Source organism: Camelus bactrianus, chromosome 28 (assembly GCF_048773025.1).
Source record: "Camelus bactrianus isolate YW-2024 breed Bactrian camel chromosome 28, ASM4877302v1, whole genome shotgun sequence".
Lineage (NCBI taxonomy): Eukaryota > Metazoa > Chordata > Mammalia > Artiodactyla > Camelidae > Camelus > Camelus bactrianus.
Window position 1 is genome coordinate 14,974,681 of NC_133566.1, and position 25,127 is coordinate 14,999,807.

The 25,127-nt window shown below is 51.5% G+C and overlaps 1 protein-coding gene across 9 annotated transcripts in view; it reads right to left on the reverse strand.

The window, feature by feature from the left end:
- The window catches only part of INPP4A (inositol polyphosphate-4-phosphatase type I A), a 117,308-nt gene that overhangs the window by 72,868 nt on the left and 19,313 nt on the right, over nt 1-25,127 (reverse strand). Inside the window, exon 1 of one of the 9 annotated variants that reach the window (XM_074354447.1) lies at nt 15,851-15,914. The exons of the other annotated variants lie outside the window; for them this stretch is intronic. The gene's annotated coding sequence lies outside the window, so the exon portion shown is untranslated. Of the gene's footprint in view, nt 1-15,850; nt 15,915-25,127 lie in introns of those variants that run through there. 9 annotated transcript variants of the gene reach the window in all.

Consider the following 25,127-nt stretch of genomic DNA (forward strand, 5'->3'; position numbering starts at 1 on the left):
AAAGCGAATAAAATTTCTTTTCATGTGGAATTAAAGAAACACAAACTCTAATATTTCGTTTATAACCTTGTAATAAAGATCATCTGAAGGTGGCAAGGGCAGAGAAGTCTGCCTTTTCTATTCTTCTCTTCCTCATTTCCTGCCTTCCTTTGCATTAAGTGAATACCTTCTAGCGTAACTTTAATTCCTTTACCCACACAATTCCAGTGAGCTATGGAAACATTCCTCCTATACAGTTCTGTTCCTTTTCCCTCTTTTTTCTTCAATTACTGTTATACATATTAGACCTATGTGTATTACAAACCCCAAATTCTATTGCTATTATTTATTTAACTTCAAGTTTTTAAAGAAGTGAGATAAGAAAAGGAAAGCAAGTCTATGTCTACAGAGTTTGTTACACTGACTTTTTCCCCCCATTTCTGGTTCTCTTTCTATTGACCTGTGGACTCGGGTGACCTCATTAACGCAGTGTCACTTCCCTGCTCCAGTGCAGTTCTGCTCGTTCCCCTCCTTTACGCTGTTATTGTCAAATACATCACTTTTCTAAATGTCCTGGCTCCAAAACATAATTTTATATACATACATATAATTTTATAAAATTCCTTTTTAAATCAGTTAAGAAAGAGGAGAAATGCATTTACGCTGTCTCTTATAATTATATACTACACTTGACTGGCATTCTCCGTCTTCTCATATGGATTTGAATAATCATCTATAGTCATTAGCTTTCAGCCCAAAGAACGAAATTCAGATTTTCTGTAAGGTGGGTGTGCTGACCACAGCCTCTCTGGAGGGTTTTTTGTTTATTTTTTAATTTCAGAATATCCTTATTTTACCTTCATTTTTTGAGAGACAGTTTTGCTGGATATAAGATCTTCAACTGAGGTTTTTTTTTCTTTCAGGACTCGGAATATGCCTTCCATCCCCCTACCTGCCGGTCTCCACTGCTTCTAATGAGAAGTCAGCTCTTACTCTCAGAGATTCTCAGCACAATGCGAGACATCTTTCTCTTGCTGCTTTCAAGAGTTCTCTGTCAGTACGTTTTACTACGATGTGCCTGGGTGTGGACTTCTTTGTGTTTATGCCACTTGGAGTTTATTGCATTTCTTGGATGTGGAGACTGTTTTTCATCAAATCTGTGGAGTTTCAAGACTATTTCTTCTAACATTTTCTTCTGTTTCTCTCTCTCTCCTCTGCTCGTGGTACTCATATTATGCGGACATTGGTGTGCTTAATTGTGTCCCATGAGGCTCCGTTCATTTTCTTCATTTCTTCACTCTGTCATCTGAACTACATAATCTCCATCACTCTACCTTCAAGTTTACTTATTCTGTCTTCCTCTAGTTAACATCTACTGCTGCGGTCCTCCAGTGAATTCTTCGTAACAGTTATTTTACATTTCAACTCCAAAGTTTCCATTTGGTTCATTTCATACTTTCTGTCTTTGGACTGGTATTCTTCAGTTGATCAGACACTGTACTGTCATCAGATCTTTCTTTAAGCATGATTTCCTTTAGTTCTTTGAATATATTTATAATGCCTGCTTTGAAGTCTTTGCCCGTTAAATCCAACATCTGGGCCCTGTCAGGCAGTTTGCTACTTTTTTTAAAATCCCATCACACTTGCTTATTTCTTTATATGTTATCCTTTTCTCTTGAAAACTGGACCTTTAAGATAATACATTGTAGCAGTTCTGAATACTGATCCTCTCCCTGTAAGGGCTTGTTTTTGTCTGTTTTTTCAGTGAATTGGCTGACCCAGTTTGGTGAAGTCTCAGCCCACCACTGCCCACTTCCCCCAGAGTGTGCAGCCTCGGATGCCGGTCCTCAGAGGGCACTGCCTTGGGTGTGTGGTCTCCCTGGGATGACAGTCGTTTTAGAAGGGCTCTCTTTTTATTTTCTCTGCTCTCTCTGTAAAGGTGCTTGCTCTGATGTTATCACACCCAGCTATTAGGCTCCATGAATTGCTGGCTGACTTCTCTACTGTTCGTGACAACATCCTGGAACACCAACAGCTGCACAGCCTGATCAAGAAATGCAGGCTTTTTGCAGGAATAATTTTTGATGTCGGTGCTTGAGGTCTGTTCTGACCCCCGAGGGCTCTTCCTGGCTGTCTCTTTCCCCGATTTTCTCTAGCCAAAAATTTCAACTGTTGCACTGGTGGAGCTACCAGCCTCTTGTTAGCTGCTTACCACCAAAATCCCCTGGTATTGTATCTGACAGCATGCTTAGGCCCGAACGTCCCCACACTCTGTTATAAATAAACTCAGTACCTTTGGGGAAAGCCTCAGAGCTTTCTGTTCTTATGACCTGTCTCTTCTCCTTGGCAAAACTTGACTCACGGCTCTGGAGTTGGGGTAAGGACAGTGGCTCACTGCTCTCAGAGTGACACCTTCACTTTATGAACACAATGCTGGGTAGGGGCAGTCATCTTTGACCTTATCTCAACTCTTCTGAAATTAAACCTCCAGCCTACAAGCAGACTGGCATGACAGGGGACAACTGGGGCCCCTGTATCCTCAGCTTGGTATAGAGCCTCCACCCCATGAGGAGAAGCTGGGTGCACGTTACTGGAATTCAGCCTTTGCAACACGGAGCTTGAGGGGAATGAGAAGCGCCGGCAGCCTGCCCATCCGAGGGCGCTACTGCAGCCCTTGATGGAAACTAGGGCGAGGGAGCCACATGTCCTCGGCCACACCCGGCCAGAGCACAGCCTCTGTCATACCAAGCGGGGCAGGAGGGAGTGGGCCACGGCTCCAGGGCTGCAGACCCTTGATGTGGTTACTGATATACGGTAGGCTTTCCTAAATAAATGTTTCCTCATTTGCTGCACATCCTTAGGACAGTTTCTGGATATTTTAACTGATTTTCTTAAAAACAATTTTCACCAATTATTGTTGTTTTGCTGAGCAACAAGTCTATGGAGCTCCTAATACTACCATTCCAGAAGTGGATGCCAATAAAACTTATACGTAATTTCTAACAATCAACAAAATACTACGTGCAAGGTCCTCTTTGTCTGACACCTCACATTAGGGAAGCTGGCATTAACCAGCAGAACGTGAATTCTACACAACATGAGGTAACGTCCCCCCAGGAGGAACTAAGCCATGTCTTGAAAAATACATTGTATTTGTTAAAAAAAAAAAAAAAAGTCACCCAGATGTATATCCTGATCAGCATGTCATTTGTAAAATGTGAGGAAATATTACCATGCATGAGAGGTGTGTGATCACAGGTCAGAGTGATCTCAGACAAGCCACACACATCCCTCATAAATAAACCCATCGCAAGGAGCCCCTCCACATAAATGGGCTCATTTCACTCTGGGCCACTCAGCTGGGGAGGCCAAAAGGGTTCTAATCAATATTCAAAACAAATACGGTACTCATCCCTCTCAAAACAACAATTGGCTTGGGGTAACCAGACAAGGGAGAGAAAAGAGCTGCCAGCACATTCCTGGAAGCCACCAAGTGTGGCCTACTCCCCATGGGCGACAGATGCATTCTCAGAATCCAAATTGAGGCGAGGGCTGGGAATGTGAAGACACCAGCCAAGGATCTCCACCCGATGGGCAGGGTGAGGGTGAAGAAGCGGGTAGGATGGCCCCAGTGCTGGCTCTGTCATGCAGGAGCTGAGAACTGGACTGGACCTTGGATCCCCCTCCAGCCCCAGACACCTATGAAGCCCAAAGTCAGCACAAGCAACTAACGTTATTCTGGACAGGGGCCCTCGTGGGCTCTGTTTCCCCATTAACCAGATACTAAACGCTCCAAGGATCATGCTGCTGTACAGGCCCCATGGGCACCCTCTCAGAGAAGCCCCTGCCGGGACCTCCCCTGGAACCCAGCTGTGCTCACCCCCGTGAACACCCCTGGCATCACAGGGGTCCTGCCTGCACAGCCCTCTGAGATCTCTTCCCAGCCAGCTGCAGGTAGGCCAGATTCTAGGAGCACGACAGGAGTGAGTGAGAAAAGGACATGGTGTACTGGCCCCCAGGACAGCGTATCAACAGGGCCTGCCCTTCCCACAACATGAGAGATGGTCCAGGAGGGCACCTCTGGTAGCTGCTTCTGGCCAGTGAGAGATCACCTGGGTGGTAATTTTTAAAAAGCAAACCACACTAGAAGAAAACTATTGTAAAATGTACTACCCTCCTCCCTGGTGTTAAGGACTATTCTGAACGAGAGATGCATCACACAGCTCTGACCCGTCCCTGACTTATGGGCCCTGGGGCTGCCTTCCCCTCTGCAGACTGGGGAGGAGGATGAACTCCACTCACTAGGGACGTGACTGCGCACAAAGGTGCCTTCTCCCTTGTTTCCATGTGAAATGCACCTGGCTTGCTGCTCCTTCTCCATCTCCTCGTTATGACGGCTTTACTCTCTTCATCTGCAATCAGGTTAGCAGCTTTCATTGACGGAAATGTGCCACTTCTCCTTGGAAACCAAACCGTCCAGAGAGATCACGCGTGAGTGAGTGTGAGCACCTGAGAGAGCATAGCCAGGGTAAGGCCTTGGGGGCTCCAAGGTTTACCCAGCACTGGGTCTATGGCTGGGGGCTCCTGAGATCCTCCTTTATCAGGGAGCCAAATGCTGAAAACAGAGGCCTTACCCCAAACGTAAAACACCCACTCTCTCTGACATGTTACTACCCATTGTGTGAAAACCCTCTGAGAGTGCAGGAAGCTCACCTCCCACTCCCTTTTGGAAATACAATTTGTTTTTGATTAACTGGGTCTCAGCTGCAATTAGATACGGACTGAACTCACTGTTCCTACTATTGTCTGCCTGACCCAGTTCGGGTTTTGATTTTTTTTCTCCATCACCATAAAAAAAGGCAACCTCATTTTATTTTTCCCCATTGCAATTTTTTAAATTAAGAACTTAGTATTAAAATGCATTTCTTTGGAAAGTGTTGTACTTTTTTCTAAGCAGAGGGAGTCCACGTTCTGCAAAATAGTGATTTTGGAACACGAACCCTTCATGACCCATTCCAACACCTAAAGGACCAAGTATTTCAGCTCCGTGTGTTCTCCTGCCAGATGCTGGCACTAGCTCGCCACCCCTCGCCGAGCTGTCGCCGCCGACACGGGCAGCAGGTGGGTCACCCTAGACTCCACCCACCCGTCCACTCCGAGGCACTGCTGTTACAGGTGAATGTGATTCTGGGGCAAAGAGATGTGGAATCCTAGTTTCAAACAGAACGAGAGGAAGGAAGGCACCCCCATGAGGACAATAAACAGGTCAGGACCGAACCAGGCCACAAATGCCTCCAGAAGCACCTAGTATTAAACCAGTGAAGCGTCAAACTCCCTCACCCAAACCAAGTTCCTCCTCCATATTTAACCGTCACAGGCCAGGGACCTGGGGGACCTCTGTGAGCCCAACTGAGAGGACTATCACGGGATGGATGCAGCCCCTCCCATGTGGGCATCCTCACTTCACATGGGCTCCATTCTCCGGAGCCAGGTACCGTTCCTGAAACCATCTTCTCCCTTTTTAGAGACTCCCGCATGATAAGCAGCACTCTCAGAAAAAGGAAACCAGAAGAACCCAGCCCTTTCAGAGGACATCGTCACCTTTCTGGGACCGTCCATGTGGCCCCTGCTTCCCTCCAGCTCCACACCTACTCTACTCCATCTCCATCCTCCAAAAACGTGGAGTCTTCCTCACTTCCTATCAGTCCCTCCCTCCCCCATATCCAACCTACCAAGTCCTGGTGACACACCCAGAACTGGAGCCCTGCTCACCATCACCACAGCTCCCACCTTGGTCCCAGCCATCACTCCATAACTCACAGGAGTTCTGGATAAGCTCCATCACCCTGGGCCTTTCTAGACTATTCACATCCTTCCACGGGGACGTGGATCCCACGAAGATGCTAACTCCTTACAGAAGGAGCGGAAAAGGCAGTCAGAATTTCATGGCCACGTGGAGGGATGACAGAAAAACCCTACACAAAATACCGTGTCATCCAAGGACAAAACTCACAACAAATAGTTAGAGAGGCCCCCACACCACCTCCCTCCCGGAAACAAGTTACACACCCATGATCAAATGGAGGAGCACATTCTCACGCATCCTCGCAGCCCCAGGAAGGGGAGGAGTAGGGTTTGCTTTGCCAAGAAAACATTAGGGTTAAATTTCCCTCAGCGTGAGATTGTCAAAGGAGCTGGGCACCTCGGGGTCGCAGCACAGTAATGCAGAATCCCCGACATAAGAGACCCTGAACCAGCTGGCACCTGGTGCCAGCAGTGGTGTGGGGATGACGGCTTCTGCTTGTGCTTCGGCACCCTGTGCCCATGCGCCACACAGCATGAGGGGCAGCTCCCTGCGCCAACCTCCAGACAACGCAGGGTGCTTACTTGTGGGCTGCGCATAGTGACTGCCTTCCAAAGAGAACATTATAGGGGAGGTGGGAAGTGTAACTCTACAGTGGGTAAACCTGGCAAACACCATCTCAGCCAGGTGGTCATGTTAGGCTGACAGTACGTACCCTACTAGGATGTGACTAGGATGCACTTCGTCTCTGTGGTCTTCCTCCCCCAAACCAATAACCCCAGTACAATCACGAGGAAAACCTCAGACATCCCCAAAATGAAGGGCATTCTACAAATGCCTGAACATTATTCCTTAAAACTATCAAAGTCATCAAAAAGAAGCAAAGTCTGAGAATACCTCACAATCAAGAGGATGCTAAGGAAATAAGTATAATACGGTGTCCTGGACAGAATCCTGGGACAGAAAAAGGGCATTTGGTAAAAAAAAAAAAAACTAGAGAAATCCAAAAAAAGTGTGGAGTTTAGTTAATAACAACGTATCAGTGTTGGTTTATTAGTTGTGACCAATGTACCACAATGTAAGATGTTAACAACATGGGAAACTGGGCAGGTGGGGGGAGGGGAGATATAGAAGCGCTCTCTGTACTATCTTTGCAACTTTTCTATAAATCTAAAAGTATTCTAAAATTTTAAAGCTTATTTTTAAAAAATAATCTTAGCTCTGAATCCATTCACTTTTCCTTTTTTAAAAAAAAAGAGCAAAGATGGTAAGCTAGACTTGATATATTTATCTCCCCAGAGGACTCAGCTTCCAGCCTCCCCTGCCCCCTCCAGCCGTTGGCTGAGGTCACTGACACAGACCCGTTACAGGACAGTGGCCTCCAGGCAGAGGCCATCAGTATCAGAGCCATCAGACACCCGATAAGCAGCTGCCTTGCCCTTCATGCAACCCAGCCTTCTAAGAACTGACTGCTATTCCTGGGCTCCTCTGACGTAACTCTTCTGCAGGCATCCAGTGAGCTAAGAGCTCTGTGGTCTGCCTCCCTGCCGAACTGCAGGCCCTCTGGGCAACCCTGGGAGCCTGGCCTGGCCTCATCCGGTCTCCCTTCCTCTGGCTCACCTGCAGATCCAATGGTCTCTACACTGTGTTAGGTCATCGAGGCAGCACTGCGCTGGGGAGAAAGGATGCACACGCGGGGAGAAAGGATGCACAGGCTGGGAAAAACGTAGGGGAAGTAGAAGGGTCTCCTCTTTCAGAAGATGACCAAGGGCAAGGAAAGGAGCAGGACAGGAAAGGAGGAGACCAGAGAAAAGAAACCGGCCTGGACACTGAGGAAGATCCGTCAAACCTCCCAGACTTTCAGGACCGGAGGGTTCATAGCACAAACATCACAGGGACGCATCCAGTTCTTACACCATCTTGAAAGAGCGCCCGCAACGTAAGTGTATTTCCATTAAGCTCAGCCCAGTTTATTAACGAGACTCCAGGAAACAACACAACCCCATCAACGCAATTACGGTACCGGGTGACGATACCCAGAAAAAAAAAGAGGTAAAGTCAGAAATGGAGCCTTCCATTGTAGGGGGGAATGAGGGCAGAGGAACTGCCTGCCGGGGACCCGGGAAAGCCGCTGTGGTCCACGGCGTGCAACTGTGCTGAATCTTCAGCTGAAGACTGAGAGTCAAAACTGTTAAACAGTCCTGTTTCTAATTTAACATTTTCATCCAAAGGCCTCCCTCCCCTTGTTTTAATAAGCAGTAACCTTTTCAATAAAACTTAAATTTTTATGAAGAGAAGCATTCCATGTAGGTGGTCAGCAAACAGCACGCTGCAGTGCTTTAGACAAAGGGCTTCTACCAGATTCCTGTGAGCGCAGCTGCAGAGTCAACCCAGGAAAAGAGTCTTCTAGTCTAACAACAAAACTCTGGATTAACTATTCAAAGGATGATGAATGAAAAAGTTCTCAGAAGTCTTATTTAAAAATCAAAATACTTTCAAATTAGTAAGATGCTGATACTCGGAAATCAACAAAACAAAGGAACTGGCAAGTAGGTTCTCATCACCAGAAGAGCTGCCGGGGGGTCCCTAAGGGACGCTGGTCCCAAGTGCAGGGGGGGGACCAGACACACACCGCCCGCCTGGCAGTCAGGTCACCCCAGGACCCACCCTGGGGGCTTTCAAGGATTCTGACCCTGTAGTCAGCCAAGGACAGAAAGCACAGAAACTTGAAAAAGAAAAATGATCCCCATAGCTCCCTTGCTGCAAGCGTGGAAAGAAAAGAGGAAATCCCACCCATAATCACACCTTAACTAGCGTCAGGGTTTTGCATATTTTACACAGATGAGGTCAGTGGGTACAAAAGGGAAGAATCCTGCTTTTTCACTTGAATGGTAAACTGTAAACACAGTTCCTGTTGTTGCCAGGCTGCATGATTACCATAGTTTCAAGACTGCAACAACATCTTCATGCATTTTTTAACCTAAAATACATCCTACAAAGATGACACGTGGCCATCTTCTTCAGCTCCTAAGCAGCCATGGGCCAGCTGGCACAGTAGCTAGGCCCCTGTCTGTGGTTAGGCGTGGTCTCCATCGGCAGGAAGACAAGACCTCTATGTGGAATGAGGTCACACCCACTCAGGCCTGGCCATCCATCCACAGGACAGAAGTGCAGCAGCCAGAATTTACTTGGCCACTGGGGTCGCTGGAGAGGAGGCAGGATGTTGGCTAAAAGAAGTGAGATTCGAAGACTGACCTCAGACAAGGATGTTCACTGCAGTACTACCTTTGCCGCGACGTGTCTCATACCATGAGCTGTAAGATTTAACAGCAGCCTAAATGCCTGTCAGGGAAACAGCGAATTATGGTTCAGTCATATGGTGAAATACTATGTAGACATTTGAAATGGAAATCACTGCGCTTATAATAACTTGTCAAATGAAAACCTAAAATTATAAGACCTACCAACATAAATACACAGAGGCACATACACACCAAAAAAACAGGGAAAAGGTTAGAAGACAACACTAAAATGTTAACACTGATAGTAGGTGTACCATGATTTTCTTTTTTATTAACTGGACATTTCTCTAAACCCTTCACAATAAGTACATAAAATTTTACTTGCTGGAAAAATGCACCGAGGTGAGGTGGTCTGGTGCCCCCTCGCAGTGCTCCAGCCTCCCTTCCCACCTCACTCCAGGGCAAATGCCTTTCCCTACAACCCTCCAGATTCAGCCAGAAGAGCCCTCCTCCCAGAGGCTGCCTCACATCCCACACCGCCTCCCCCAGTCACTCACTCTGCGTGTCTTCTCCACCAGCAAGTGGCAGGAAAACTGTCACATCTCACACCCGGCTATGGGAGCAGTGATGGGACTTGGTCATCCCTGTGCCAACGGACAAGAAGCTCCCAAGGACCTGACAGATGGGGAGAAAGTGGGTGCCAAGAAGATGTACACACAGGAGGGAGGTGGGAGTTCTGGAGGCTGGGATCTTCTGGGTGGGGGGAGACCTAGGGGACAGTTTCAGGAACGACCATGAGACAGGAAGCTGAAGGCCACAGGCTTGGTGACGCCAGATACCCTGCAGACACGGAGTCATAGGAGGTGACAGGATTCCAGAGGCCGGTGCCCAGTTCTCTCTGGAGACTGGGGTAAGTGGGGTGATGACAGAGGGCAGTGACACGGGGTGGAGAGGATAGCACGTCGTGGGTCAAGGAGGAGCAAACTCCTGAGAAGAAATGCAGAAATGTAGGCTGAGAAGAGAAAGGACTCAACCGCTGCAAGGCCCCTGGCTCTCCTGGGAGAACCAGGCACGTTTGGGTTTCTATGAGGAGGAAAAGGGGCATGAGCAAAGGAGCAGGGGGCCGCGGAGGGGGGCGGGGGCTTCTTTATGCCGAAGTAAAGACTCCAGGCAGAGATGGAAAGGAAGAGAAGACTTTATATAAAGTCTGCCTGTCAGACGTGTGTGCTCACCAGGCCTTGGACAGCTGCACACCATCCCTGGGAACGGAGTGGCCTACAGGCAGGTGGGGCAGGCCCGGGAAGAGGGCACAGAGACCACATGATCTGAGAACCTGCCCAAATGAAACCAACTCTGCAGCAAAGGCAGACACAGACCAGCCTGTGCTCTGTGCTGGGAACCAGAACAGGTCCCTGCCCACCCACACCGGCCCACGACCACAGGGCAGGCCGAAGGACGAGAAGGGGGAGGGAGCATAATCCACCAGGACCCAGTCCTACCCTGAACTTGACTGTTCCCCTACCACCTGGGCCACCCAGGTGCCACAAGCCCAATTTCAAGAATTAGCTGTCTCTGACCTTAAGCATCACAAGACTGAAACTGAGATTAACTTCCTTCCCATCCCACAGCAGAAAAAATATGTAAAGATTGGGTCACAAAATACAAAGAATTAAGTGAACAGAAATAACAAAACACAACCTGAGGATGATGGTAACCTCGGGGTGAAGGTATGCAGTTTCAAATGTACTGGGAATGAAAAGAACTTAAGCCGAGTGGTCATTTACTGTGTTATTCTTCCCATGGTTTTTCATATAAAGTATCACCTAATAAATATTTTTACTATAATAAAATAAAGTATATCCCCAAATTACTGTCTATTATAGTTTGACTTTTTTAATTTTTCTTTTCAAAAAAGCAACGTAAATATAATAAAAAATCTTTTTTTCAGTTTAGATCAGGGGCCACACATTCCTTTTAAACAGGAGGGTATATACCTATCATTGTCCAGCACATCCTTGGGTGTCAGCCACACTTGCCCACTGTCAGCACTGACTAGCTGGTTGCTGGCATCTGTCCCCACCAACAGGCCCACTGGGGAGACAACCCCATTCGGGCGAGATGACAGGTGGAGGGGCCACCTCCCTCTTGCCCACAGCCTGCCCCTCTCCACCTTCTGCTAGAGCTGGTTTCACCTGTCTAGAGGTGCCCATCTCCCATGTTTTGCCCCCCATAAGGCTGCCCTCCTTGTAGGGCCCCACCCCTAGGACCAGGTGTGACTGAGCTTTGACATCCATCAAGGCCCTCCTGTGACTTGTGCTAATAAGCTAAACCACACCTGTCCCAGACAGTCCAAGGAACCACTGCACCTGTGGTCCCTGGGGGCGATTTTACCCAGACCTCCAAGTCTTAGCCCCAAAATGTGATACTGCAGTGGCTGCAGGTATAAAGGCAGAGAGGAAAGGGACCAGAATCCAGGGCCCCGCACATCACCTGCTGCGCCGCTTTAACACTGCTTCTGCTTGTTTAAACTTTTCAAGGAAAAGCAAAAAGTACGGATGATGAGATCTTTCCCCAAAGAGCAGAGAGCCCAGCCCGGAGGAGGCGGACGTGGGGCGCACTCTTGAGACCAGATTCTCAGCTTCAGTCAAGCATCACACCTGCAGGCTGCAGCGGCTTCCCTCATCTTCCCGGGACTCTGCAAGCACAGTTAGTCGGGGGAACAGTCAAACCTTAGAATCAGCCTCATACACAAGCCTGCCTGCTTACACTGCATCACCTACAAAGCTTCCCTGTGATTCTTTTCTTGAGGCTCAGTTCAGTCAGATCATTTCATATGGAGAACTGTGGCGTTAAATCATGTGGGAAATTATGTCACTGAAATTTATACCTAAACCCACTTAGTCATGTAAGACACATGCCAACCTTAAGCCAAAAGCAGCTCCACAGAGAACCAGCACCCTCGCCAGGTCGGAGGGTTCTCCAGGGGTCACTGGAGGTCAGAATACATGAATGCTGGCTTTGGTACATACAACACTTCAAGGCTGTGGGGAAAAGCACACAGTTCCCTCCCTCCAGAGCATCTGAACCCTGGCCACTCCATGGGGCGAGGGCTTACGCTGAGCAACACCCAGGACGCCTATGACCCTGCGATGGAAGCACCAGATGCAGGAAAACGTCACTGGTTAAATTCTGGTTTGTTAGGATCGCCATCTTCAAACAGTTCTGGAGCTGAAGGGTAACTAGCAGGTTACCGAGCAGCACGTTTGTGACCCAGCTGACACCGTGTCAATTCCCATGCGCTCCTTTCCCCTCTCTGGGCCTCAGTTCCTCATCTGCACGAGTGGCACGCTGCCTGCTACAAGGGGCTCCCCACACAGCTTCGGCCTGACCAGCACATAAGGATAGGGCACAGCACTTGTTCCCGTGGCCGGAAGGGCCCCAGGCACGTGGTGGCCCTGCCCACCGCTCGCCCTCCACAGCCGGAGCAGGGGAATTGGGCTGGGGAGACAGACACACGGGCTCCAGGGGACGAGGGCAGGCGCAACTGGCAGGGCAGGGTGGTTGCAGATTCAGCGCCCTGCGGGGCCTGAGGCTGCCAGCCACTCTGGAGGCTGCAGATGGGCCCATTCTGCCAGCCAGGAACGAGGAACCAAACGCACAAGAGCTGGCTGGCCACCTGGGTCATTTACCCTCCAGAACCCAGACAGCCCACCCAGGCCTGAGACCGTGGGAGAAGGCCAAGAGCCACAAGGGAGCCGGCCCAGACTCAAACCCTGCTCCCCAGAACTGACAGACAACACAGTGATGTTCCTCACGGGCCAGATTATGACACAAAAGCTGAATCACAGGGACACAGGACAGGACACGTGATCAAATCTGGGCAAGACACTGGACCCTGCTCCGAGCTTTCCTTCCCTCCCCTGCACCTGGAAGTAAATAATAATCACCTCACCGGGTAGCCGGGGAGTCATACACTGCTCCCGGGAAACACCCGCACAAGGCCGGCACGGGAGCCCACCTCTGGGGTGAGCTCTCCTCCTGCCCAAGGCGACGAGAGAGCCACGCCCCTCCCAGGGGCTCCAGCAGGTGCCCTGCAGAAGCAGGAATAAAGGTTTGCTGCTTCAGCAGAGGCTGAGGGCCGAGGGACTGCCCCGCTGCTGGAGGGCAGCAGGGCAAGCGGGGAGACCCCCACCCCGCTGGGCTGTCTGGGGGCAATTTCTAAGGCCTTGAGAAAGTCACACACTGGGACTTGGGGCAGTATGAGATTCAGACAGAGCCCAAACAAAACCTGAGGAAGAGGCTCAGCCCAGGCCAGGCATGAAGGCCTCCAAAGATCATCTCGTGGGAACAGCTCAACCCAAGTAGCCAAACGGGAACCAAGGAGACCAGGCTGAGCTCAGTTTTCTTTATAAGTGACCATCTCTTGGGGAAGACGGAAGAACAAGTTTGTTATCCTTTGTCCCCAAATTCCATTTGCAACGAGTATCCTGCCCATCAGCCTCACTGCCCCGTCACAGACACCATGGATGACAGGCTACAAGTGGGCTCCGTGCCTCCTGAAGATCCTGCTTCATACACAGCAGGGTCACAGCTCCGGCCCCCGTGGTGGGACCAGTGACTCTCAAGCAGAGACGCCACCAACGCGTACACACTGATCTCTGCAGCCTCCAGAAAACAGACCTGGCCTGTGATTATTTTGATGAAACAGCGAGGCTCCTGGATTTTATGACACGCTGCTCCACGCATCGCACTGGGGTAGACTTGTGGCATCTCACAAGGCAGGAGCTCCTGGCTGGAGCACAGCAATTCTGTCCCCCATCAGAACTGCTGCCAATTAAAGCAGGGACAGGAAGCCCTCCATGCTCTGGGAATTAGAGGCGCTCTCAGTTAGCACTGAAAGAAGGCAATATAAACAAGCCAATACCTTGAGTGGGGGGTGGAAGAGGACGGAGGGCCCCAGGACAGCATGAAGTGTGGTGCACGGAAGGGCAGCATCACCTGGAAGCGTGTAGGAAACGCCCAACCTATTAAAGCCGACCACCTGGGGGTGAAGCCAATGAAGTCCCAGGAACAAGCCCCTCAGGTGATTCACAGGCACTGAAGTTGGAGAAGCTGTGTCTAGTCTGCTGTCTTAGAAAGAGGCCTGAAGCTTTACACAACTGTTTCCAATTAAGTCCCAATGATGTATGAAAACTAGGCCTCCCTCCTCTGTAAACTGAAAATCAGCTCTATGACAGAAACACAGGGTGTGGGCTGTGTCCACGCTCCGACAGCAGAGCTGCAGGCAGGGTAAGCCAGGCAGAACGGACAAACAGCCGCGCCCTGCTCAGCAGTCCCACCCCCTCCCCCTCCCCTACAGGGACAGCACCCTCTTCACAGTCACACTGGTGACCATCAGAAAGGCCGAAAAGAAAGGTCTCCGCATCTGATGCAAGGGTGTGTGCACGCGCAAATGTGACACTTGACAGCGGTTAACCCAGGATCCAGGCTGTGGACTCCCCTCACTCCCAACTTGGACTCGAGCTGCAGCCCAGCCCAGTGGGAAACCACCCAGCAGCTCAACTGGATGAAAGGCACTTGGCCACCTAAGACCCCAGACTCCCTCAGGCTCCTGGGCAAATAAACTGGTCCTCGGGTCAGCGGACAAAGAACAGACATTGTAAGAGCGCCCCAGATGTGAAGGAGTCCTGGGTCCGAAGCGGGCGGGAGCCCTCCCTGCACGCCCTGAGGAGGGAGGCCGTCCCCGGCCGGGTCTGCGGCTGTCCTCCTACGTGGGAGGGAGGGGTGCTATGACCTGAACACAGGGTGGCTGACACAGAAAAGGAAACACCCACAAATTTAAAAGTACAGCCTATTTTAGCTTTAAACACACATCTCTCTCCCAGACAGCAATGTCCAAAACAGAATATTCTATTTTAGGAAGATCAAAGGCAGCTCCTAAATGGGCCGCAAAATAGACCCAGAGTTTGGAAGATCAAGACTGTGTAATAACAGAGGGCTGGGAGCTGCAGGGCATGGGCATGCTATTCAACCACCTCCTACTCCAGCCCCATTTTAAGGACCAGGAGACTGAGGTCCAAGAGCTAAAATGGCTGCCTGAGTCCTCCTGACTCAGATTCCACCTTCTTCTTCCCGCCTCTCCTACGCAGCTCTCGTCCACTGCGCAGTCCGGGCCGTCAAGTCAGAGGGGCCCTAGGGATCCCCTCCTTCATCCAACTGTGGTCTCCGGCAGGACGAGCACTTGAGGAAGCAGGCACCGAGCAGGGAGAGATACGGGTCGGGGGGGCATGGGGAGAAAGCCCCTGCTCTTCAGACCCCTGAGCTTCGGGTTGAAGACGACGGACACCACCACAGGGACAGGGGCTGCCACAGTTGTATTCTCTCTCACAAAGGGTGATTCTCTCTCTCATCACCAAAATGATGTCCTGGAGACACAGGCCAGGCAGGGACCTGCTAAGATGGAGGTTTTGGTAAGTCCTCGCTCACTGGGCAGTGCTCTGGGAACACCATGTTCCAGCACCTCACATAGAGAAAGGCTGAAGCAAAGATGCCCCCAGAATTTGGAAATGGGGCCTAGAGCTGTCACTTGCTGAGAACTGGGACGCCGTAGGGCCGTGGCTTCACCAGTCCAGGCAGGACAAGGATGTGCTACCACACCTGCTCAGGACAAAGGGTCAAGAAGCTGCAGATGCGGGCAGTTCAGGGAGAAAAGGTCGGCAGGTGGGGCAGCACTGCGTGCCTCCTGTCCCGAAAGGGGTCTGAGCCTCACAGGCAGGAGCACAGCCCGAGCCAGCCCATCTGTCCCAGTCCCGACCCTGCCACTCACCAGATAACAAATAGCCAGGGGCAGCCTGCTCACCCTTCTGCTCCTCAGTTGCCCCTCCGAAGTGGGCGTAACAAGCACCCTCCTCCGCGGGCTGTTCAAGGACTGGATGGTTCCAGCCTGTGGACTGCACCTGGCACGCAGAAGCGCAGTGTAAGTGTTTGCTGTTGTTACTACCAGCACTACTCCCAAGCCCATCTGACACTCCCAAGGCCCTGGGCCTCTTCTACCCATTCAGGAACAAGGTTCTGGAAGTGCTCAGGCCAAGCCGCGGGATCAAGGACAGCAGGGAAGGGGCTCTAAGTACCCAGAGAACACGGACAGCTTACAACAGGAAATAGGGCCTTGAAGAAGGTCAATAAACCTACTAAAAGTACCCATTAAAAACCTGGTGAGAAGAATGGGCCAGAGAGCCCCAGGAGCATGTGTGGAAGGCAGAAAGGGGGGCGAGGCAAGTCCAATTGGCTGCCGTTGCCCCAGGGAAACAACCTTGGTAACCAGGACCTCAGACGGAGCGGGGCCTCACTCCTCCCTGGACAGAGAGGCCTCCGGGATCCACACCCTCTCGCTGCGGCGTTTCCTCCCCACACAAGGCGCCTCGTGAGGGCCACCCTGACTCCAGGGTTGGAGACTGGACACCAAAGGTGGGAGCAGGGGAGGCGGCTCGTCCCCAGAGCCCAGGGTCCAGCCCAGTTGGATCCAGTTGGAGAGGGTCCTGCTCTGGGGAGCTGCGGGGTGCAGGCAAGCAGGGCCAACTCCACTCAACTGTGCAGACCCACAGACTCCTGCCAAGGTCCCCTCACACAGAACTTAGAGCTCAGTCACTTGGCACCAGCGTGTGCGTCCCAGCAAGACCTGACCCAAGACCCGGGGCGCTGGCTCTCCAACCTAGCTCTGAACAAGCAAAACTGAAACTCGAGGAACTAGTGAAACCTTTAAAGTTTCTACACTATGAATCTTCATTATCCTGTGCACCCATTCTAATTAAATTCTCCAAAAAGGTTAAGATTAAAAATAGCTCAGGTGGCAAGTCTGACTCATTATATTTAAGAGAGAAACGTGGGCAAACCTCATAGCAGAGAATGTGGTTACCACAAAGCTATTTGGAGTTGATTTTAGTAAGATCCTGCCTTCAAATCTTGACTACCCGTGGGTGGGTTGTGGATTAGCCTCGGTAAACAATGAGAAGACAGTGCATTTGTGGTGGTGAAAAGCTATTACAACTCACTCCACACAGTTATTTGGAATTACTGCAACAACGGGGACACACAGGGCCCCCTACAGAGGCCCGACCTTCCGCTGCTCCCCCACCCCCTGCCCCATGTGGAGGGAGCGGGCTGCCGAGTCCCACGCCTGCCCCACACAGCCCCGACTGCCACAACCAAGGACAGGGATCAGGACCATTTTCAGTCATACAGCGCAATATTGAGCCTTAAGGTATAAAAACAGTATTTCTGTAAAAGTTCAGTGTGCTGCTAAATTTTAAATGTAATCTGAAGCAGACTAAACTCATTTTGTACTACGTTTTGACGCCTGTGTTATCCCGATTTTGCTCTGTCCAAAGCCTGGCCTTCCTCTCCTATCTCACCTGGCATCCTGGATGAACAAGACACGAGTTTAAGGAACTGAGCGAGGCGGACGACTTTGCTACTTGAACCACGGGGTTTTAGCGAGCTCTGTAACCTGTAAATCTGACGGGCCAACTAGCTGGCTTAAATCCCTGTGACTTTCTCAGCACAAACGGGATGCAGTCCAAGGTCCTTCACCGGTCTACCTTCCCCAAGCTCACTGAGGACCACACAAAACTGCACTCTCCACACCTTTGCTCAGGCTGTCCCCTCTGCCAGGAATACCCTTCAGCTCTTGTCCTGTGGGCAATTCCTGTTCATGCTTCACGACCAGTTTAAACAGCAATTCCTCTCTGAAGCTTTTCCCAGCCAGAAACACACACTTTCTGCTCTTCCTGACACAGCCGTCTCTATACCATAAAGAAAAAACCTTTAATACTATAAATCCCAACCTCCCCTGAGCTCCTTAAGGAAAGGAACTGAGTCATCTTTGTCTTTAACCCTTCGGTGCTGAGCACAAAGCTGACCCAAGGAAGGAGCCCCACTCAGCAGGCCCAGAGTGTCACCGCCACCCACCAGCTCACCAGGGCTTGAGAGACAGTGCCCAGCCCCGTGGCCACTGCTGGGCCCAGGTGAGGTGCAGACCCCACCACAGACTCCCTTTGCAGTGGTCATGGTCAGGGTCCAGGGCAGGAGAGGGAGACATCCTCCACACCCATCTACAATGCCCTCCCCTCGTCCCACTCCGTGTTGAGTGGAAAAGCAGCTCAGATCAGTGGGAAGGAGCCCCTTACAGACAGGTGCACCAGGGCCCTGGCTAAGCTGTGAGCCTCCAGGCAAGTCACCAGACCCTGCTGGCCCTCAGTCCCCTCACCTGGAACAGGAGGACCTCACAGCCCCTTCCGCAGATGCCTTAGGCTGAAGTGCATGGACTCCAAGGGCCCATTGAGACCACCAGTGAGGCTGGGGCTAGGGGAGGTGACACAGAAGTCCTCTATGGCCTCTCCATGAAGTCACCATCCGCAGGCCAGGTGACACATGAGAAACAGCTGCACTAAGGAGAGGGACTTCGGCAGAAACAGCTGGAGAAGCAGACCAATGCCAGCATCACTCCCTCTGCAAGAGTGGTCTGCCTCCTGGGTCACTTCCCACAATGCTCCTCTCTCCCACTTGGGGTCAGCTTCTCCACCTGGCCGGGAGCCTCCATTCCCATCCCCGCCACAGCACCCAGAGGTGCTGGGGCAGAGCCTGGCACGCAGGACAGAAGTGCACACCTGCTGGAGGAATCAGTGCTCTGGGGACTGCCGCCAGCATGACACTCACACCTCTGACCTTTCCACTCTGGACATGCTTTGAGGAAGCTATCGGGAGACGCTGAGCTTGAGCCAGCCATGTACCACGCACCCGCCTTCCTCACTGAGGACCCCACCCATGGCTCATGCTCACTACCACCCAGGCCCCCCGACTCTCCACCAGTGCAGATGGTGCTGCTGGCCCAGGAGGGGCAGAAATAAGCTGAAGGAGAGAAAGAGAAAATGGACTCACATGAGAGATGGAAAAAGGGGCCTTGCTGGAGCCGCCCACAGCCCAGGCAACACTCGAGGTTCCCACACACTCCCTGCAGGGCACAGAGGGTGGGACAAACCCAACACCAAGGCCACAGTCAGAGGGAGCCCCCATCCAAGCGCCTTCAGAGTCACCCACTATGGCTCCTGCCTAAATCAGCCCACACCTGGGCGGGGTCCTCCAGCACAGTTTGCCTGTACGAGGTAAATCCCAGATCTATAACCTTATCTCCATGGCACCATCTGGGACAGCAGCTGCCCTGGGGGAAGGGAGAGGGCGGGGGTGGGGGGCAGATATCCACGAAATCCATTCCATGTACAGGATCACATCTTGGGGAGCTTCAACATTTATAGGACTATTTTTTTAAAAAGCTCATGGGCCACTGGGCTAAGCATTTCAAGTGTGCACAGTCCACTTAGCAAACACTGAGCTCCATCCCTGCTCCCTGAAAGCTCAGCCTGAGGCTTTTAGCCTCGAGAAGCCTCAGCTTCTGTGCAGAAACTCCTCACCCTCCTCCACAGCTTAACTTCTCAGATGGCCGAAGAGAAATATTCCACATGTGATAAGATACCATAGGAATCGCAAATGTAAGTTTAAAAAAAAAAAACACACACACACACTCCCACCTGTTATATATTTTAATTCCACATTTTCCCCTGATAGCTTAGAGAGACTGCCAAGTTTAAAGAGGAAAAAAGGCTTTTCAAAACTCAAATTCTTTTTAACCCCCACCGTGTCATCCTTCTCTCCTACATGTAGTGACTATGAAGTAGTGAAACGGTGTTTTCACAGGACTCGGGTTGGACACTGTTCCTGCTGGCTGTCCAGGTCCGCGGTGGAGCCACAGACACAGGCATACGCAAGCACACTCAGGAACACACGTGTACACACGCACGTTAACACCCATGGCCAAACTGTTTTAACATGACCTCAAATCAAAAGTTTGCCCAAATAATTCTGGTTTCTGAGACTACAGATCAAGTGGACTGTCACAAAAATGAAACCCATATTGAAACCTATTCAAAGGCAGCCAGTGAAGGTTTCTCAGGAACTGTCTCAGCTCCTCCCACGGTGTGGCCCTGATCCACGCCTGACCAGAGGCAACACCACAGGCCCATGGGCTGAGGCTCTGGTCTCCAGCTCCAGATAGAGGGAAGGGAAAGGCTGTCCACTCAGGGACACAGACTTGCCAGGCAAGCCCTTGGTCCCCTTATGGCTCAGAATCAGCAGCCAGTGAACCTCACCCTTCCCCTCCCCTCCCACAACCGGGAGCTCCAGTCAGGAGGTGCCCAGGGCAGGGGGTCAGGAGGCACCCGGGGTGGGGCACACCCGCCACCTCTTGGAACCTGTACCACCTGGTCCTGAGCTGGGCTCCTTAATATCCAGGGGTGTAATGAAGCGAAAAGTAGTACTCCGAAATCTCAAGAGAAAAGGAAAGGAAAAAGAGAAAAGAAAAAGTTTGGGCAGTCTTGGTGGAAGCCACAAATCCTATGTACAGCAGCTGGTCTGAGACTGACCCTGCCAGATGGGCTAACACCTCACACCCTCAGCCCACGTTACCCCTTTTCATGTCTAAGGTGAACATGACTTTAATAAACAATGTCATTAAAAAGGCTTTGTGGCTGTAAATCCTAAGCTCTTAATAAAAAGTCAAGTAGCCTTTGTTCTCAAGAAGAAAGCAGGGCTTTCCTGTAGCTGACCCCCGACCCCCTCCTCCCATCACCACGCAGGGCACTTGGCTAAGGGACATACCCAGCCAGGCCACTCACAGGACGACGCGTGCTGCAAATATGGCCACACCCTGCTAAAAGGGATCTGGAAACAGGTGCCTGGGTGGAGGGACTCAGGAAGGACCCATCCTGAGCCAACATCATGATCCTAAGGCACCAAGGTAGTGCCCCGGCCACTCGGGCAGAGCCTGCAGGGCAAAGTGGGGGAGGGACGGGGGCTCAATTTTAAATACAGTTGTCAGAAGGGGTCTTCCTCAGAAGGGGACATGTGAGCAAAGACCCAGAGACGCTATGAGAGCAAGTAAGCAACACAGGTGTCTGAGGGAAGAGACTACCATGTAGAAGGGCAAGCCAGGGCAACCGGCCTGAGGCTGGAGCAGGGAGAGGAGGAGGAGATGGGGGAGGAGACCGGAGGAGAGATGGGGCAGGGAGGGATTTGATGTGGGGCCTCAGGACCACTGCTTTACACAAGCGAGAGGCCTCTGGAGGGTTCTGAGCAGGGGAGTGAGCTGGTCTGACTTTGGTCTCAAAAGCCCCCTCTGGCTCCTCTGCTAGAAACAGACTGACAGGGCCAGGGCAGCAGCGGGGAGACCAGGTGCTCTGAAGACAGTGCAAGAATGAAGGCAAGAGGTGAGGACACCAAGAAAGGAGAAGTGTGTGTGCGAAGGCCGCCAGCAGGACTTCCTGACAGAGCCGACACAGGCAGTGAAGAGCTGCCAGGGGTGATTCGAGGTTTCCCTGGACACCAAGCAGAGCAGGAGCATGTGGACATTCACAGGGTGAGGAAGGAGGTACCAGCAGGAGTCTGGTTCTGAACAAGCAGGTCTGAGCTGCTCACTGTCAGGAAGGCAGTGGATGTAAGGGCCTGGAGTTGAGGGGAAAAGTCTGCACTGGGTTAATAAAGCCAGGAGTTGTCAGCCTAAACATGGTGAGTAAAGCTCCAGAATGGATGACACCACACAGGAAGGGAGCAGAGAGAAGATGTCCCAGGACTGGGAGTGGAGGAGAAATCAGCCACGGAGTCTGAGTGAAACAGGGGGGCAATGCCAAGTGAGGGGTCCCAGGAACTGAGGGGAGAAGGCCTAAAGGATGTGGGAGTGGTGAGATGCTGCTGACAGGCCACCAAGGACAAAGCCTGGGGACTGACCACTGTCAGGGGAAGGGAGGTCGGGAGGCCAAGTGGATGGTGCACATGCTGGCCGGTCAGTCCACAGAAGTGCCTGTTTCCTCAGGAAACTGGAAACAAGGCCAGCAGTAGGGAGGGGGGCGGGATGAGGCTGAGGAGAAAGTGTGAAGTAACAGTTCTAGGACAGGGATCGGCACACTGGGCAAAGCCCGCCCACTGTGCTTTTGTAAAACGAAGCTTTACTGGAACATAGCCAGGTCTGTCTGTCTACCTACTGCCTGGGGCCGCTTTCACGCTACGCCAGCTTAGCGGTGCCAGGGCAGGGCCTGCTTGGCCCACAAAGCCTGAAACGTTACCTGTCTGGCCCTGGTCTAGGACGGGGGGAAAACATGTTCTGGGTGCCAAGAGGTCCCTGCCACGCTCTGTGGCCATGAATTTAGAGACCCGTCAACGTGGTTTGGGTTTTCCAGTCACGTTCCACTGCATGGAGAAGTAGCTCTAACCAGGGTTGTGGTTTTACCAAAAAGGGAGAGGGGACAGGGAGGCCCTTTGCTGCCAGCCCTTTCAGATCAGTGACAATCAGCCACTCCTGCCATGGAGGCCCTGGTACCCAGCAGAGCCCGCTGCGCTGGATACATCCCTCCCCAACCTTTGCAGCCTCCAAGAGGCGGGGGCACAGAGGCTCAGCAGGTAAGAGACCGGCTCGACACAGCTACTCGGGGATTCTAAACAAGCTGGTCCAGTTCAGAAGCCCAAGTTCCGAACCTCTGAAACTCAGCTGCACCTTAGAATCACCTGGTGGAAAAGGTAACAAAAGCCAGTGCTGGCCCCACCCCCACATTATTTTATTGGCCTTGAGTCTGGGTAAGAGGGTAGAAAGCCCCCAGGTGAGAATGTGTAGCCAGGGTGGGGGACTTCCCATCACTGCTCTGCTCCCCCCAACCCCACTCCCACCCCAGTGATTCCTTTTCTCCGGAATTCCCACATTTGTCCTGTCAGGCCATCTCCTCTGCCATCTCAGCGATGCCGTCAGGAGGAACCAACCCACCCAGCCTCCTGGGCTGGGAGCTCCCAGTGACCAGGGACAGAGGTGTGGTGGCGGGTCTCCCCAGCCCTCGATGTCCAGCCATGAGCTCTGCATCTGGTCTCAGGTGAACTATGACCCTCATGAACCCGGGAGGCGTCACAGACTTCGATCCCTCACCAGCCAGTGTGCCATTTCGCCTTCACAAATTGAAGTCTCACTGGGTTCGGGTCAAGACCATCAAAAGAGCAATGCCACAGGTCTCAGGAGCGGGGACGTGGCCTGCCAGCCTCTCACTGCACAGTACGACTCTGGTTTGGTTTTATTCCCCTTCCTTCCTTTATTACCCCTCCCTGGTGGAATCTTTAAATTTTATGTTTTCTGAGACATCAAAATTGGGGCATCTAAGGCTCTCACCTCCTTACTGTCAAACCTCAAAATTTTACTACTGTCCCTCTTACTTAGAGTCATCATGTATTAATCTAGTTCACAGTCTCCTTGCAGTGGAAGGTAAACAAAGCACTACCAGTCATGAATCACTCTGAAACTCAGTTCTAGAATCCCACAGAGGTGAAGGTGAATCTATGGGCAGTTCAACCATGGTTTTGCTTTCCAAAAACCCAAGTATAAGTTATCTGGAACCTACAGACTATTTCTTTTCATATAAAATCACCATTAAATTGGGATTTAAGTTCCCAAGCTAATTGGAAAATGCCTATTTAACTCATTTGTTCTTTTGCTAATTTAAAATAAGAAAAATGTTACTATAATACAAGAAAATAAAATGTGGATTTGCATGTGCATCTACATATACAAGAAAACCCAAATGTGAGTGTATGCACACTGGGTGTATGCAAAAACTCGTTACTTAAGGGAGAGAAGCTTTCCCTCAGGCACACAGAACCAAGAAGAGCTCTCTTCCAAGGGGGAGGACACCAAAACTGCTGAGTCTCACCTCTAAACCCAGTGCCTCATGTCAGGGAGTCACTAGGATTGCTAGCAGGTCTCAGTGTTAACTTGTAACACAGGGAAGGGAAAGGAGTCAAACAGGTGGAGAGACCAAGTTCACGGTGAGCAGTAAACAGACAAGGGGGAGGGAGGTATGTACAGCACAGGCACAAGGCACCCGAGGGGAACATACGCCAGCATGAGGCAAGGACTAAAGAGACAGAGATGGAAGTAAAGCTGAGTCTCCATCCAAAAGAACACAGACGGACATTGTCACCCTGTGAGTTTAGTGGCCGGTCTATCACTGCACCAGGCCCACCTGGCATAGTAACAGTGAGGGGCTTTGTGGACAGAACGACCTGCGAATCCTGCTCTGCCACTGACCACTGGGTGACTTCACTTCTCATCTGAAAAGTGGGAGGATGGACACGCATCACTCGGGTGTATTAAAGGGAGCCGTGCACACTCTGCAAGGTTCCGGGAGCCCCCGCAGCTCAGGGAATCTGTGACAGGGAATGAGCATCACCCGTCTGGAGCCAGCAGGCCCTGGTGCTCAGTAAGGTTAAGGGAAGAAACACAAGGACAGGTCCCTTCCTAAGTAGCTGGGGGAAGAGATGGGAGCAGGACCTGTGAGAGACCGAGGAAGACTCAGCAAGGTGGGAGACACTGGCCCGGAGCCAGGGGATCAGAGGGAGACCAGAGCCCGAGGGCCGAGCTGCTGTCCCCCTGAAGGCTGGGCCGAAGCCAGGGCTACACCAGGAGGAGAAGCCACAGGCCCCGACCTGAGATGGGGTCGGAAGCAGGCCCCACTCCCTGGCGAAAGAGATAACTGGGCCTAGTCACTTATCAGGGACCTGAAAGCCAGCAACTAGGGGACTTCGGGGAATCTTTGACCAGCCACTGAGGGACCTTGGTGACCCACAACGAGCCACCAAGGTGGGTGAGAAAAAGAAGACAAGCTGAAGACACAGGAAAGATTCATGAACAGGGACCACCACGAACTGTCATCACATTATTTACAACACAGAAGTGTAAATGAACATGTAATAGACGCATGTCTCTTCATCTTCACATCAAAGACGACTTGTCTCAGTCCACAGCTGGGAAAATGACCTTTTTGACGTGTGTCCTCTGTTTTGTTTGCTCTTCTTTCCATTTTGCCCACCTGACTCCCTGGCGCCGGCAGGCATTCAATAAGCATTTGCTGTATCAGTGAGTCAACTCTCTGCACACCTCCCAGGGCATGACTTCTTTCAGGTATTAACACAATCCATCCTTCACGTCACGTGGCCGTGCTCATGTGACTACCCCTTGCTGG